This window comes from Camelus ferus, chromosome 20 (genome assembly GCF_009834535.1).
Source record: "Camelus ferus isolate YT-003-E chromosome 20, BCGSAC_Cfer_1.0, whole genome shotgun sequence".
Classification (NCBI taxonomy): Eukaryota; Metazoa; Chordata; class Mammalia; order Artiodactyla; family Camelidae; genus Camelus; species Camelus ferus.
In genome coordinates, this window is record NC_045715.1 from 40079044 (window position 1) to 40094667 (window position 15624).

Here is a 15624-nt window from a genome sequence, read left to right on the forward strand (position 1 = left end):
ATATAATTTAACCATTCACTGTCTGCCTACTCAGTTCTCTGGGTGCTGGGAGAGGAGGGGGTGGCGGGGGAGAGATGGAAATGGGTCTTTACAGCTCTTTTTCATGGTCCCCTGGCCCTCTGGCTCCCAAGCCTCCCAAGGGGGTTCTCCAGAGCCACCACCTCACAATAATGACAATACTCCCAACCACTCCCTGAAACTCATGCCAGACACTTAGGAGAAGGTTCTGTATATATGAGTTTTCTTTTTTATTTTTCTTGCATTTTCCTGACCCTTTGGGATTTTTTTTTTTAGTTGAAGTACAGTTTACAATGTTGTGTCAATTTCTGGAGCACAGTATTACAGTTCGTCAGGAGGGCAGGCGGCAGTTGGTCGAGCGGGCGGCAGCTCTGCGGGTCTCCCCCGGAGCGCCGGCCCTGCTCCCACCCGCCAGCGGCGGCGGATGCAGCGGCGGCGGCGCCGTCCCTCCGGGAGGCGCGCCGTGGACCGAGCGGCGGCCGCGGAGCTTCGTGCCCGGCAAGGGTGCGGCGGGCGCGGGCCCCGAGGCGGTCCGCGGGCAGGTGCTCGACGTGGGCCGCGCTCCAGCAACCTGCGACCCCGGCGAGGGCTCCCAACGCGTGGTGTGGTGAGTGTCCGCCCCCGTCCGGCCTCGGCGTATGCAGCTGCGGCGTCGGGCCCGGCCCCGCGACACCAACCCCGGGCCCGACTCCGGCCCCGACCCCAGGCAGGCTGCCCAGCCTACCGCGCGCCGCGGGACTCGGGGGGGTGGGGAGGGGGGAGCCGGGCCGCTCGGGCTGGGGCGCTGCTCGCGGCGCTTCCCGGGCGGCCCTCGCTGGGCGCGGGGAGTTGGGTGTGCGGGGTGGAGGATGGGACCCCGGCACCCAGGGACCCCACCCCCAGAACGGGAACTAAGCTCCCCAGCCCCGGGTACCGGCCTCCAGACCTAACCCTTGAATCTCACTATTACTTTCTAAAATTTGAGTAGAGGGCAGTTTACATATGTGTCCCCGCCCCAAGTGCGCAGCCCCGCCCACAGGCCACGAGAGCCAATCCGCGCGCACGCTACCCGGCCCCGCCCCGGCGTCCTCTGCCGCGCCCCTTCCTCCGCCCACCCAATCGTCAGTTCGTCAGTTGGGCTGGCGGCGGTCGGTCGAGCAGGCGGCGGCTCTGCAGGTCTCCCCCGGGGCGCCGGCCCTGCTCCCACCCGCCAGCGGCGGCGGCTCCAGCGGCGGCGGCGCCGTCCCTCCGGGAGGCGCGCGTGGGCCGAACGGCGGCCACGGGGCTTCGTGCCCGGCAAGGCGGAGGCGGGCGCGGGCCCCGAGGCGGTCCGCGGGCAGGTGCTCGGCGTGGGCCGCGCTCAGCAACCTGCGACCTCGGCGAGGGCTCCCACCGCGTGGTGTGGTGAGTGTCCGCCCCCGCCCGCCCTCGGGGGATGCAGCTGCGGCGTACGGGCCCGGCCCCGCGACACCAACCCCGGGCCCGACCCCGGCCCCGACCCCAGGCGGGCTGCCCAGCCTTCCGCGCGCCGCGGGTCTCGTAGGGGTGGGGAGGGGGGAGTCGGGCCGCTCGTGCTGGGGCGCTGCTCGCGGCGCTTCCCGGGCGGCCCTCGCTGAGCGCGGGAGGTGGGGAGGGGCGCGGTGTTGGGGTGGAGGCCGGGATCCCGGCACTCAGGGATTCCCCCCCCCCCAGAACGGAAACAAGGCTCCCCATCCCCGGGTGCTGGCCTCGCGGCCTAAGCCTTGAGGTCCCAGTATTATTTTCTAAATACTGGGTTGACAGCAGTTTGTACAGGTGTCCCCCGCCCTGAGCGCGCTGCCCGGGCCCGCCCCGGCGCTCTCCTTTGGTGTGCCTCTTCCTCCGCCCACCCAATCGTCAGTTCGTCCGGTGGGCAGGCGGCGGTCGTTCGAGCGGGCGGCGTCTCTGCGGGTCTCCCCCGGGGCGCCGGTCCTGCTCCCACCCGCCAGCGGCGGCGGCTGCAGCGGCGGCGGCTGCAGCGGCGGCGGCTGCAGCGGCGGCGGCTGCAGCGGCGGCGGCTGCAGCGGCGGCGGCTGCAGCGGCGGCGGCTGCAGCGGCGGCGGCTGCAGCGGCGGCGGCGCGGTCCCTCCGGGAGGCGCGCGTGGGCCGAGCGGCGGCCGCGGGGCTTCGTGCCCGGCAAGGGTGCGGCGGGCGCGGGCCCCGAGGCGGTCCGCGGGCAGGTGCTCGGCGTGGGTCGCGCTCCAGCAACCTGCGACCCCGGCGAGGGCTCCCACCGCGTGGTGTGGTGAGTGTCCGCCCCCGCCCGGCCTCGGCGGACGCAGCTGCGGCGTCGGGCCCGGTCCCACGACACCAACCCCGTGCCCGACCCCGGCCCAGACCCCAGCGTGCTGCCCAGCCCCCAGCGTGCTGCCCAGCCTTCCGCGCGCCGTGGAGGGTCTCGTAGGGGTGGGGAGGGGGTAGTCGGGCCGCTCGTGCTGGGGCGCTGCTCGCGGCGCTTCCCGGGCGGCCCTCGCTGAGCGCGGGAGGTGGTGAGGGGCGCGGTGTTGGGGTGGAGGCCGGGACCCCGGCACTCAGGGATCCCCCCCCCCCGAACGGAAACAAGGCTCCCCAGCCCCTGGTGCTGGCCTCGTGTCCTGACCCTTGACGTAAGACTGTGTAGCCGCGAAGTTCTTCTGATGCTCGGGGCGGTGGCCATGGTCTGGTAGGCGGTTCGCAGTGGTATGTGTGCACAGCCCCGAAATCATTGTCTGATTTGCCCCCCTCGCATGCGTTTTCTGTGGTCCTCTTTGGTTCAGCACCTTTCGTGGTGCCAGTGCTGAATTGCTCATCACGTCCTTGGGCCCTTAGGAGAAATTAAAGCTTAAGTGTGTACTGAAAAAATTTCTTAGTTTCATGACACGTCAGGTGAAAAGTTTTTTTTTAATGTAAGAAGTTTTCCTAGCCTGAAGATGATTTAGATCTGGTAACTATCACGGCTGTCGATTTACGTGACATGTCTCTATCAGATGAAATGTCCAGTCCTCTTAGTGTAATTTTTTTCCCGTTCTTAAGTAAGATCCAAGTACAAATAATGGAATTGGAATTCTGGGTCCAGATAGCTTTTAATCTTCAGGTTGATGACATTTAATATGTTTAATCTGTATTGTGCTTTATTAGTATTTAGTAAATGTTGGTTAACAGTGCTGGGTTAAAGGATTTCTTGATTGAGAGATTAATGACACTTAAATAACTGATATATTTACTTATTTATTTATTGTTTAAATTTTTTCTAATTGGGATGTAGTCAGTTACAATGTGTCAATTTCTAGTATGCATCATAGGTTCAGTCATACGTATATATATGTATACATGTATTTGGTTTCATTTTAGTTTCATTAAAGGGCCTGGGTGGGTGTGGGGAGACGTTCCATGCAGGGCTTTGGCAGGAAGGCAAGAACCAGAAGTTCCTTCCACATTACAGGGTGGCAGCACAACTGGTTGTGGCTCTTTAGGCAATTTATTTTATTTTATTCATTTTTTTTATTGAAGTACAGTGAGTTTACAGTGTGTCAATTTCTGGTGTAAAGCACAAGGCTTCACTCATACACGGATATATATATATTCGCATTCGTATTCTTTTTCACCATGAGCTACTACAAGATATCAAATATAGCTCCCTGTGCTATGAATTATTAACTTGTTTAAATATTTTACACATGCCAGTCAGTATTTTCAAATCTCGGACTCCCAATTTATCCCTTCCCACCGCCTTCCCCCCCTGGTAGCCGTAAGTTTATTTACTGTGTCTGTGAGTCTGTTTTTGGCTTGTAATTAAGTTCCTTTGTCCTTTTTTTCCCTTAAGATTCCACATATGAGGGGTACCATATGGTATTTTTCTTTCTCTTTCTGGCTTACTTCACTTAGAATGACATTCTCCAGGGCCATCCATGTTGCTGCAAATGGCATTATTTTATTCTTTTTTATGGCTCAGTAGTATTCCATTGTATAAATATACCACAATTTCTTTATCAAGTCATCTGTCGATGGGAATGTAGGTTGTTTCCATATTTTGGCTGTTGTAAATAGTGCTGCTGTGAACATTGGGGTGCAGGTGTCTTTTTGAGTCAGAATTCTCTCTGGATATATGTCAGGATTGGGATTGCTGGACTGTATGTTAACTCTGTTTTTAGTCTTTTGAGTAATCTCCATAGTGTTTTCGGTAATGGCTGTAGCAAACTGCATTCCCACCAGCAGCGTAGGAGGGTTCCCTTTTCTCCACAGCCTCTCCAGCATTTATTGTTTGTGGAGTTTTCAATGATGGCCTTCTGACTGGTGTGAGTTGATACCTCATTGTAGTTTTGATTTGCATTTCTGTGATAATTAGTGATATTGAGCTTTTTTTCATGTGCGTATTGGCCATTTGTATCTCTTCATCGGAGAGCTGCTTGTTTAGTTCTTCTGCCCATTTTTGGATTGGGTTGTTTGTTTTTTTCTTATTAAGTTGTAGGAGCTGTTTATATATTCTAGAAATTGAGCCCTTGTCAGTCTCATTTTTTTTCAGATATTTTCTTCCATTCTCTAGGTTGTCGTTTTGTTTTGCTTATGGTTTCCTTTGCTGTGCAAAAGCTTGTAAGTTTAGTTAGGTCCCATTTGGATGTTTTTTGCTTTTATTTCTGTTCCTTGGGTTGCCTGCCCTAGGAGGACGTTGCTAAGATTTATGTAAGATAATATTTTGCCTATGTTTTCTTCTTAGAGGTTTATAGTGTCTTGTCTTATGTTTAAGGCTTTAGGCAATTTATAAATTGTTTTTCAGATTCATAGCACAAAGGTGTTGTTTGATGTTCCCTTTATTTCATTTCTTTGTCCGTCCACCTAGTTTAGTGTCCCTCATCCCACTGTGTTTCCTTCCTGGCTTTTGACTGACTTCAACAGAAAATAGACTGAAAAATTGAGAAGTTAAGACTTGTCTGATAAACACTTACTTATTTATGGCTATGTGAAACCGAGTGTTTGAAATTCAGATCGTCTCAGCAGATCTGAGCTGTCCCCTTCTGTCTGTGCAGCGTTTGTAAGGAAGCAGTCCTTGTGCTCCAACCAGTATCCAGCAGGACCAGCCTCGCTCATGAGCCTTTCTGCAGGGAAGCCCCAGGCAATGAAACAATGGTCACCCAGCCCACATGTTCAAGAACAGAAATCACTCCTTTTTGTTTCTCAATATATTATATTGCTGCTAAGTATTTGTTTTTTCACCTTTTAAATGATTGTCATAAAATACTTGAACATGTAGTACCTTTGCATAGTTCAAAGTGAAGTTGTGTGAAGTGGAATAGGCAGTGCTGAGTCCTCCTCCCATCTCCTTTCCCCTGCCATCCCAGTCCTCTCTCCCACAGGAAACCATTGTAGTCTGTTGCACTTAAATCTTTTTTGAACATTATGCAACTAAATGCTAATGCAATCTGTCTTCATGTTTGGAAATGCTTTTAGGTATTTTCTGGTTAAATCTAATATACTTACAGTATATTGTTGATGTTTTTGTGTTTTGTGTGTATCTGAGTGTGATGGGTGTATATTCAAGGATAGTTTGTGAGTGTGTGCATAAGGATTTTGTGTGCGTTGAAGCATTCATGTATCCTCTTTGTGTTACTTCTGGAGTGTAATGGTTGAAGAACCTGGTAGAATTGCTGACATGTGTTTTCAGTGTCTGTGGGATAGTCTTCTGTATATTTAGTAATCTGAGTTGTTTGTGACTGTGTGTTTAGGTTCATGGGGCTTATGGGTTGTGTATTCTGAGAGATGAGTTGTTCATTGTGTGTATTTGCAAACATGCTGTGTGGGTTGTGTGTTCAGGAATTTTAAAATAACATGTGTTTTAGGCCTGTGGGATTGTGTGTGGGTATTTTGGGGGGTGGCTCATGATTCGGCTGCACACTGGGTGGAAATAGATCCAGTTTCAACACCCCAAAATTCACTTCATGCCCCTTCTAAGTCACTAACTCCTTTTCCCCAAAGTAATCACTGCCCCAAACGTCTACCAAAATAGGTAAGTTTTACCTTAAAAAAAACTTTATATACATAAAAATGTAGAGCATTATTTTGTGTCTGGCTTTCTTCCCCTCATTCTTATGTTTGTCTATGTACGCATATCACTGCCTGTAGCAATCATTGTTTTCATTGCTCTATGGTGCTCCACTGCACGGCTTTTATTAAAGTTGGTTCATTTGACTGTCAGCATCTGGGTTATTTATAGGATTAGGTTGTCATGCATCTTAATAATCCTCTTATTTTTTGGTCACTTAGTGGTGTTCCATTGTATGGAGACATCATGATTTGTTTGTCCATTTACCTGTTGATGGACTTCTGAGTTCTTGCCAGTGTGCGGCTGTTATAAATAAAGCTGCTGTAAATATTGAAGTGCATGTGTTTGTCGGACATGTCTTCATTTCTCTTGGCCAAGTACCTGGGAGTAGAATTGGTGGGACTCATGACAGGTATCTGTTGGACTTTTTAAGAACCTTCCAAACTGTTCTCCAGACTGCTTGTACCATTTTAACTTCCTGGCAGCAGCATATGCAAGTTCTAGTTGCTTTACATCTTCATTTGCACTTGGTGTGGATGGCTTCTGAATTTTAGCCATTCTAGTGGCTGTATGATGGTATCTTATTATGATTTTAATTTTCATTTCCCTAATGAAGATTTTGAGCCTTTTTTTTTCATGTAGCTTCTTTAGTAAGATTCTCTGTTTTTTACTGGATTGTTTGTGTTATTGAGTTGTGTTCTTTATATAGATTAGTTACAAGTCTTTAGTTGAATATGTATGATGTGCAGGTATTTTTATTTCTTCCTTAATTTTTCATTTTTAAAAAAAGGTTGCTGCTGTCACATGAAAGTACAAGTTATGTTTATGCAGACTTTTTCTAGCAATTTGTATAGCGTCTGAATTCACTTGTTAATTCAAATAGTGTTTCTCTAAGTTCTTTTTGCTATTTTAATTTACCATGTGTCATCTGTGAAGTATGACAATCAAATTTTTTCTAGCCTTTATATCTTTTAAAAATGTATTTTATTGCACTGGGTAAAAACCTCTGGAATGATTTTGAATAGAAGCAATGGTATTTGGCATCATTTGCTCATATTTTCAATATTTCACCTTTAAGTATGATATTTTACATATTTTTGTAGACTATTCTGTATCATACTAAGGAAGATTCAGTAAACCTTTCACCAAAGTCACAATTATTCAATGTTGCCAGATAATAGATTCTTGCCTCAGGCAGGAAAGAATTCCAGAGTGAGGTACAGTAAAGTGAAAGCAAGTTTATTTAGAGAAATACACACTCCATAGACAGAGTGGGGCCCATCTCAGAATCAAAAGTGACTTAGGAGACACACACTCCATAGGCAGAATGTGGACCGTCTCAGAAGGCCAGAGGGAGGGAGACTGAGAGGTGTGGGCTGTTTACAGTGAAAGACACGCAGTCCACAGGCAGGCGAGGCTGTCTCAGAGGCGAGAGAGCGAGCAACCATGAGGTGTGGGGCTGTTAGTCTTTACAGGCTCAGTAATTCCATATGCTAGTGAGCAGGAGGGTGAGCCCAGCTGCTCTGGGGAAGGGACAGGGATTTCCAGGAATCAGCCCCCCCCCCTCTAGCCTTTTACGGGCGACCTCGGAAACATGGGCCTGTGGCTGTGCCTTGAGGCTCAAGGTCTCCTGGCAGTAGAATCTTCTGCCTTCTTGGTTCTAACGAGGGTGTCCTGTCCTCAACTGCTTTGTCCTTCCTTCAGTGGTTGTGCCCTGCCTCCTTACTTCTTATCTCACCAATGGGCTGCAACAGAAGTTCAGTCTGTTGAAAGATGTCCTAGATTTACCCCAATCCTCCAGGTCTAGACCTTGCTGAATCAAGTGAGGGAGGGTAATGGAGAGAAACTCTGGGAAGTGATTGACTGTCAGAAGGTACATGGAGGGGCAGCACGCCAACTGTCATGACATCCTCCAGCTCCACGTGATGAGGAGCACCTCCTCTTTTCCAATGTATGCAGCAAAACTCGGAGGAAGCCTGCATCCACAATTTCAATGTTGGTGTCCACTGAATTTTAAAAGCTTATCAAAATTCCCAAGGCCAAGTGCAACCCTTTCCAACATGGCTCCATCTTAAATATATCCAAATATCAGTCAGCTAATTGGATCCATGCTCAGCTTGAGGCCCTTGGAGAGCATTTTCCTTATAGACTTGGGGACCCCCTGTGCCTTCCCTACGTCACCCCCCACTACCACCAGAACTATCGATCTTTTCTCCATTCTTTACCAGTTTGCTTGGGGAGAAGAATCACCTATGCTTTTGTCCCCTCCCCTACTCAGCTCCTCGAGGAGTTTTACACACCAAACTTAGAACCTGGAGAAACCTGCCTGTTCCCTTTCCAAAAGGCCTCCCCATATTATCCTTACAATTTATTCTTTGGGACCTTTTAATTAAAGATTGTAGTGGAAAGAAAACCAACAGGGCAATCAGACAGATCTGGGATTCAATTCCAGCACCATCATTAGTTCTGAGGCTCTAGACAAGTTTTTTAACCTCCCTGAGCCTGTGTGGATATAATTTAATAACCTGTAGGGTGTCTTGAGGCATAGAGATGGTGGATGTGAAGACATGTAGTGTAGAGCTTGGCTCATGGATTTTTTTTAATTATTATTATTATTTATTATTATATTTGATTAATAGTATTATATCATTACTATTATCATTGCCATGCTATTCTGCTATTACTGCTTTTATGGCATACTGTTATTTTACTATGATTTTTATTATTTTACACATGAAAAATCTGAGTCAAGGGGTCCATTGATCTAACGTCAATTTTTGAAGTTTTGTCTAAGAGCAGCAGTGGCACATACGTACATGGCCCTATGTTAGGTGCGGGGGATGACAGGAAGATGAAGGTAGAGTTGCTTCCACTCGGGATTCTCAATCTGGGAGGAGAGGAGCATGTGTGAGGGGAGCAGGGAGGGAGAAGGTGGAGACAGGAGCACCGTCACCGGTTCGCCCTTCACCAGCACACGTGATGGTCTTGGGGGCAGAAGGGAAGAGCAGCTAGCTTGTAAACTGGGAAAGGCAGCTGAACAGCTGTCCTATTACAGATGGGTCTTGATGAAGGACCATGTGTTTACTAGGCAGAAAAGAAAGAAATGGCATGAAGAGTAGAAAAATACACATATATATACAAAAGCCTGGGGATGAAGCGTGTTGGATGGTGTTTGGGACAAGTTAGAAGTTCACTGTGATCGGAATATTGGGAGTGTAAGTAGAAGTTGCTAAAAGGTAGGGCTGACACATAGTATATTCATTATTTATTGCTGTTTAGCAAGTCACCCTAAAACTTAGCTTAAAGCAGCAAATATGTATTATCTCACAGCTTCTGTGCACCCTTGCTCTGGGTCTTGTCTCCAACAAGGCTGCAATCAGGACCAAAGTCATCTCCAGGCTCTACCAGGGGTTGGTGCACTTCCCAGCTCCCTAACGTGGCTATTGGCAGGATTCAGTTCCTCACTGGCCATTGGCCCAAGACCTCCCTCACTTCCTTGCCATGTGGACCTCTCCATGGGGAAGCTCACAGCATGGCTGCCGGCTCCATCCAGATGGGCAAAGCTTAAGGAGAGCGTGAGACACGGGTGAGTGCCAGCAAGGTGGATCTCAAGGTCTTTTCCTAATCGTAGGTGTAACATCCCACTCCTTTTGCCATATTCTACTGGTTAGAAGTGGGTCGGGAGAGGAGATCACACAGAGAGTGAATGACGGGAGGAGGGAGGGGGTCCCTGGGGCCACCACAGACTCCTGCCTAGCACACGGGGGCTGGGGCACGTTATGGAGGCGTTTATGTGCTCAACCCAGGGAGTACTGCCTTATTTTATGGGTCATGGGACCCTACTAACCATGTTGAAGGGGCGGGGAAGGGAGGTTCTTGATGCAGTTAGATTTACATTGTAGATTGGATCACTCTGGCAGCAGCAGAAAGGACTCCAGTGGGGAAGACTGGAGATGAGGCCAGTAGGGAGCCCGTGGGACTACTCCAGGCTGGAAATGTGGGGCTTGGTCCAAGGCAGGGAGAGGAGAGGTGATGGGGACGGGGCAGTTGGCAGAGCATTTTCCAAGTAGAAACAATGCATCTGACTTAGTGACTGGTTGTACGGATTAAGAAGGGAAACAGGCCAAACCTAACTCCAGGGTGAATTAACCGAGTTACCCATCTCCAGGGACCCTATGAGCAGGAAACGCTGAAGGATAAGTGGTTCTGGGGTAGAACTGAGCCCGAGGTCCTGGGCTCTGGACTAAGCTAGAACTGCCTAGTCTACTCTCAAGCCTTGCAGATGTAAGTGTGAAATACACATTTTTGTATCATTCTGCTTCTGTTGAGAACAGCACTCAGGATTGAAAAACCACTTGAATTATTTCAAGATCATTTTATTTCACATACAAGTGGGTTTCTTCCTGCCCTTTGAATAAACGATTTTGATTTTCTTTATGATTAACAGACTTACTTTAAGCTAGACTTTTTTTTTTTTTAATCAACTTAGCACCTCTTGTCTGTGAGCAGAGTTGCAGTTTCTGATGGTGGTTTTCACCCCCTGCAGGGAATGATCAGCCTCGTGCTGGAATGCATAGACAGGCTGCATGTCTACAGCAGTGCTGCCCACTTTGCTGACATTGCCCGCAGAGAGGCCAAGGAGTCTTGGAAATCAATTCTGAATTCTCTGTACAAGTTGCTGGGTAAGCAGTATGATTGGATTTTCAAAGCAAGGGACTCTTGTATATTCAACATGATCGCAGCAATTACAGCAGTTTTATCACACACCTCTTAATCGAGGCCTTCGAGTGTTCCTTTTGTTGTGCTGAAATCAGTGATATTTCATACCTGAATCCATCTCTGAGTGTGAGATGTGGCCAGAGCAGCAGCTTTGCCTTTGGTTAAAGGGGAGGGTTGTCTCGGGTGTAGTTTTGCAGGCGAGGGGCCTCGGCATGTATGCACGTTAACTGTTTTCTTTTCTGATTCTGAAGTTAGTTCCACAAGAGCCGGTCTTGCTTCTCACAGTCCCGTGTTGTCCGGGCTCCCCTCCAGTCTCCTCCTCCGGGCCTGTTGGGGTCTGCACTTGCGGCTCCCAGGCACCCTCAGCGCACCCTCAGCAGCAGCGGCGGGGCTTGACGCTGCGCTCGCCTTGGCGGGAGGCAGCCCTCCCCAAGGCTGTTGGCTGCCTTCAGTGTGGCGATGGGTGTCAGAGGCTTAGTGTAGCACAGTACTGTTCTTCACACGTGTTCCCGTTTCTTTTGGACACTTTTGTTATCATCTTCTCTCTCATTGACATAGTAAGACTTTCTTCATCAACTTCTCTTTTTGTTGTTGTTTTTGACTTTTAAATATGTCTTGGAAAAGAAACTTCACTTGGAGCTGGTGGATGGAGCAAGGAAGGTTCTGGATTAGCTGATTGAAAGCATAGCATCGTGATTATTGCGGATGCGCGCTGGCTCTCAGTTTCCTCCCATCCTCTGAACACAGCAGCGCACATCCCGTAGGCCGGCAGCCTCCACGCCGGCTCCCTGGCTGCTGCTTGGCCAGTGTTTGAGGGAGAGACACCTGGGGCCCTGTTGATAGTTGGAGATTGTCAGGTTTCTGGTTGATCTCTGTGCCTCCACTTCTTGTCTCCACCACTTGTATTTCAGACACCAGGGGCCCTCACACATGTCCTTGTGCATTTCACTGACTCTCTGATGCCTGGTGTATAACCTCTTGTTCTGGTCTTTGGGGTACTCAAACCGCAGGGCCAGTCTGCCCTTTCCTTTTCAGCTGTGACCTCACTTCATCTCTAGTCACCCGGCATCACGTCCTTCCTGCCCTTACCTCCAGTCCGGTGCTGTGCCTCCAGAGTGTGTAGAATTATTTATATCAGAGATTTGATATACAGTAAGTATATATTTATACTGAAATATATATATTAAATATGTATGTGTATATAAGGCATATGTTTCTTAATATATGCATTTATTTCCTTAATTCTTCACATCCCATTTTATTAAGGAAGGATTGAAGGGAGCTAATAGACATAATTAGAACCCCCGAAAACTCACATCTTGTTGGATGGTAACAGTATAACAGCCCTATATATCTCTAAGATAACACAGTGATTTCAAGCAGTGCTTGTTTTGTGGCTTTTAAACTAATTTTTTCATGAAACAGGAGGCACAATTTCTGAAAGTACTTTCTATACACACATGTATTCTTAACTATAACTTTTGTGTTTCCACACTGCTACTCCTGAGAGGGTTTTTGTCAATCCCCCGCCCCTCTGTGTGTGTGTGTGTGAACCTCTCCTCAGAAAAGCTTCCTTTTCCCTTTTGTCTGTTTTCCCGAGTGCCTTGCCTCTTAATTCCTTTTACCAGATCCTGACAGGGTGTCCTTTGTAACAGTCTGTGTCACATTGGGGGAACATGGACTTGGAGTCTAGTGGGTCTGGGTTTCATAGAAGCTTCATCTGTTCAACAAAGATTAATTGATGCCTGCTATGGGAGGTGCCCTGCTCTGGGCAAAGAGGCACAGTTGTGAGCAGGATCTAGTCCCTGTTCTCATGAAGCTTATGGTGGAGTAAGAGAGACAGACACTGTGAATCACAAAGCTAGCCACAGTGAGTGCCGTTCCTGGCTTTCCTGCCTCTGCCATCTCGATACAAGTTACTATTAAATCATGTTAGTAAGTGACTAACTTACAATTAGTAAAAGACTGATAAATTTGACTACAGAAAAGTTAAAACTTTGAGGAAAAATAATATTACAAAATAAAACAAATGAGAATTTTGTAAAATATGCAATCTGTATGAAAGACAAAGGCCCAGTTTCTGTAATATGTAGAATTTTCATAAATCCATAAGAAAAATTAATGCCATCTAATAGAAAAACAGATGACAGGTGGCCACAGGTAGTTCCCAGAGCAATAGATAAACAAGAGTCTCAACATGACAGTAAAGAGATGGAGATTAAAATAATAAGTAAAGATCAGATTTCCCTTGTTAGATTGGCACAGACGAAAACCTTGGTAGCACCCGTCACTGGGGACAATGTTGGGTAATATCTTCCTGGTGGGAGTGTAAGTTAATGACAGTATACATAAAATTTTACTCTCAGAATTTCTACTTTAAGAAATGTATTTTAGATACATTTGTACCAGAGTACAAAGGATGTCCACTGCAAAATTGTTTATAAGTGGCATAAAAATTAAAAACAATTTTTCTGTCAACAGGGGGTTGGTTACATAAGTAATGGTACACCTCTAAAGTGTAGTGCTGTGAGTTATCACTGAACATTGAGGTTAAATATACCTCATTTGGAAAATTGTATGAAACAGGCTAGAGTGCTGGTCTTTTTAGTATGGCAATCTAGGACATGGTATTAAGTTAAAAAAAAAAAAAAGCAAGGACGTAAATTTAGATTCCAATTGCATAAAATTAAAAATATGTAGAGAAAGATACATTCTTGTATAAACATTCGACATCCTAACGGATGCACAGAAAAGCGTAGGTGGCTGCTTCTTGGGAGCTCCTTTACTTTTCTGTGTGTTCTATTATGTATTTATTCTTAATCTATTTACATGTACTACTTTTATAATTGAAAAAATAGGCAATAGAAATGTATAATGCTGGAAAATTGATGATGAAAGGAAAAGCCAATATGTTAATTCCAGTTGAGGTAAAACAGCATTTATGTCAGTGCATATAAAGTGCATATAGAGACTCTCTTTCAGTATGCATGGTGGTTTTACTGGTGGTGGTTTCAGGAGATAGAATTATGACAGATTTTGTGGTGTAAATGTTCCTTTGACTATTTTGATTTTGCTTTTATTGTAGTGAACACTGATTTCATGATCATAAAAAATAGAATAAAATCTTGTTGACTTAAGGACTGTCTGCTGCCAGTAGTTTCTGCTGAAGCCAGGGTGCTCATGAGAGGGGCAGTCCTGTGTGCATATGCGGGTGCTCGCCGTGGTGGGGTGGTCTCTGCTCGGCAGCAGTGTTTGGAGTTCAGTAAGATACTGCTGTCTCACTGTCCCTCTTCACACAGCTGTCAGAAAGTTTGGGTCAAGTGTCCACTCCAGATTTATTAAGCCTCCTCCCCATTCTTGCGAAAAGGTGGACAGTAGATTCTCTCAGGAGGTTCTGGTGTGAAATCAGCTTTCTTCCTCTTTTGCTTCAGCAGGCTTATTTAGCCTGGGATGGGAATGATCATCTGTAACAATTTTAAAATTTGACATGGATATAGTTAATACGTGTTTTAGGTGGAGAATGACAACAGTAGATGTGTGAGCCTACCATCGGGAGGACACAAGGGTCTCACAGGCACCAGTATTCGCAGTTTGAGAAGCATCACCATGGCATGCTTTTGTACATCTTTTCTGACATCCACACAATTAATCTGCAGGAGGCTTGCAAGCCAGGATGATTTTCTAAAGATGTCTGAGAAATGCTCTTTGGTGACTCTGTGAATACTCATTTTAGGAAATTTCAGAGTACAAAACAGACAGAATAGAATGCTACTCTTTTAGGATGGCAGAAGTTACCAGTTTCTGAATCCTTAAGATTTTTGCATTCCCAGATCATTTCTCCAGGGTCTTAGGGAGGTAGATCTTCCTGAATGCCCTAAAATACTGGGGGGTAGGCAGTCAAGACATGAGAAAGAAGGGCCTTGGCTTCAAACGTGCACATAGCAGGTGTTCTTGTGATTGTACATACAGGTATTTCCTATCTTGTTCTCCAGGAAATCCTGAAAAGGCATTTTATAAATAAGACACGGTTTTTTCCAACTTGGTAATAATCTCATGGCTATGAAATGAGAGTCATAAACTTTAATGAAAATTCATTTCGTAACCAGTTTTGTGAGGTACTTTCTTATCTGCTTAGACACTACCAGAACCTCACCCTCCTGCTCTTTAGACAGAGGGTTCCAGCAGGAAGAGATGGGAGGGGGTGTAGCATAGCCTAGGACCTGAGCACAGACTCTGGAGTCAGAACTGCCTGGCTTTAAGTCGCAGCCCCACTGTTGCTGTCAGTGCACACACGCTGCTCTTTACTTTCCAAGGAAGGCGCTTTTTGCCACGTGAGGGCAGAGAGGGAGGGAGGAGACGGCAGCTCCTCCTTGGTGGGAAGGTGGAAGCCCTGGTAGTGGCTGAGAGCAGGCTCTCTGCAGGGCATGCTGGGCATTTCTAGCCACGCCCCTGTGCCTGTGACCCGGCAGCTGCAGCTCTGTTCTGGGTGTCTGTTTGCAGCGCCTTCCCCGGCTTACAAGCAGCCAGTAGTCTACCTGCCGCCTCTTCTCCCTGCAGTCTTTCTACTGCTCCCGGTGGCCCTCCGGCATGGACTCAGGCTGACCCTACAGAGATGCTCTCTCCCCACGACCCATGGGAAACACTCATGCAATTTTTGGCCAATGTGATCATGCCGGCCAATCCACCCAAAGGGTTACTGACCTGAGTCCGTGGACTGTAGAAACTAAGAGGCCAGACAAGGAATTTAAGTGAGGCTTTATTGAGTCAGAGTTGAAGCCACAAGAGCACGAGGACACAGGGATGTTATGATGCTGATAAGAAACGCAGGATATTTTTTAAACAATAATTTTTCAGTTAACTGCCACATGGCTTGC

At 47.4% G+C, this 15624-nt stretch overlaps 1 pseudogene; it reads left to right on the forward strand.

The window, feature by feature from the left end:
- The first annotated feature begins 826 nt into the window (after positions 1-826).
- LOC106730011 overlaps positions 827-15624 on the forward strand; it is a 49081-nt pseudogene continuing 34283 nt past the window's right edge.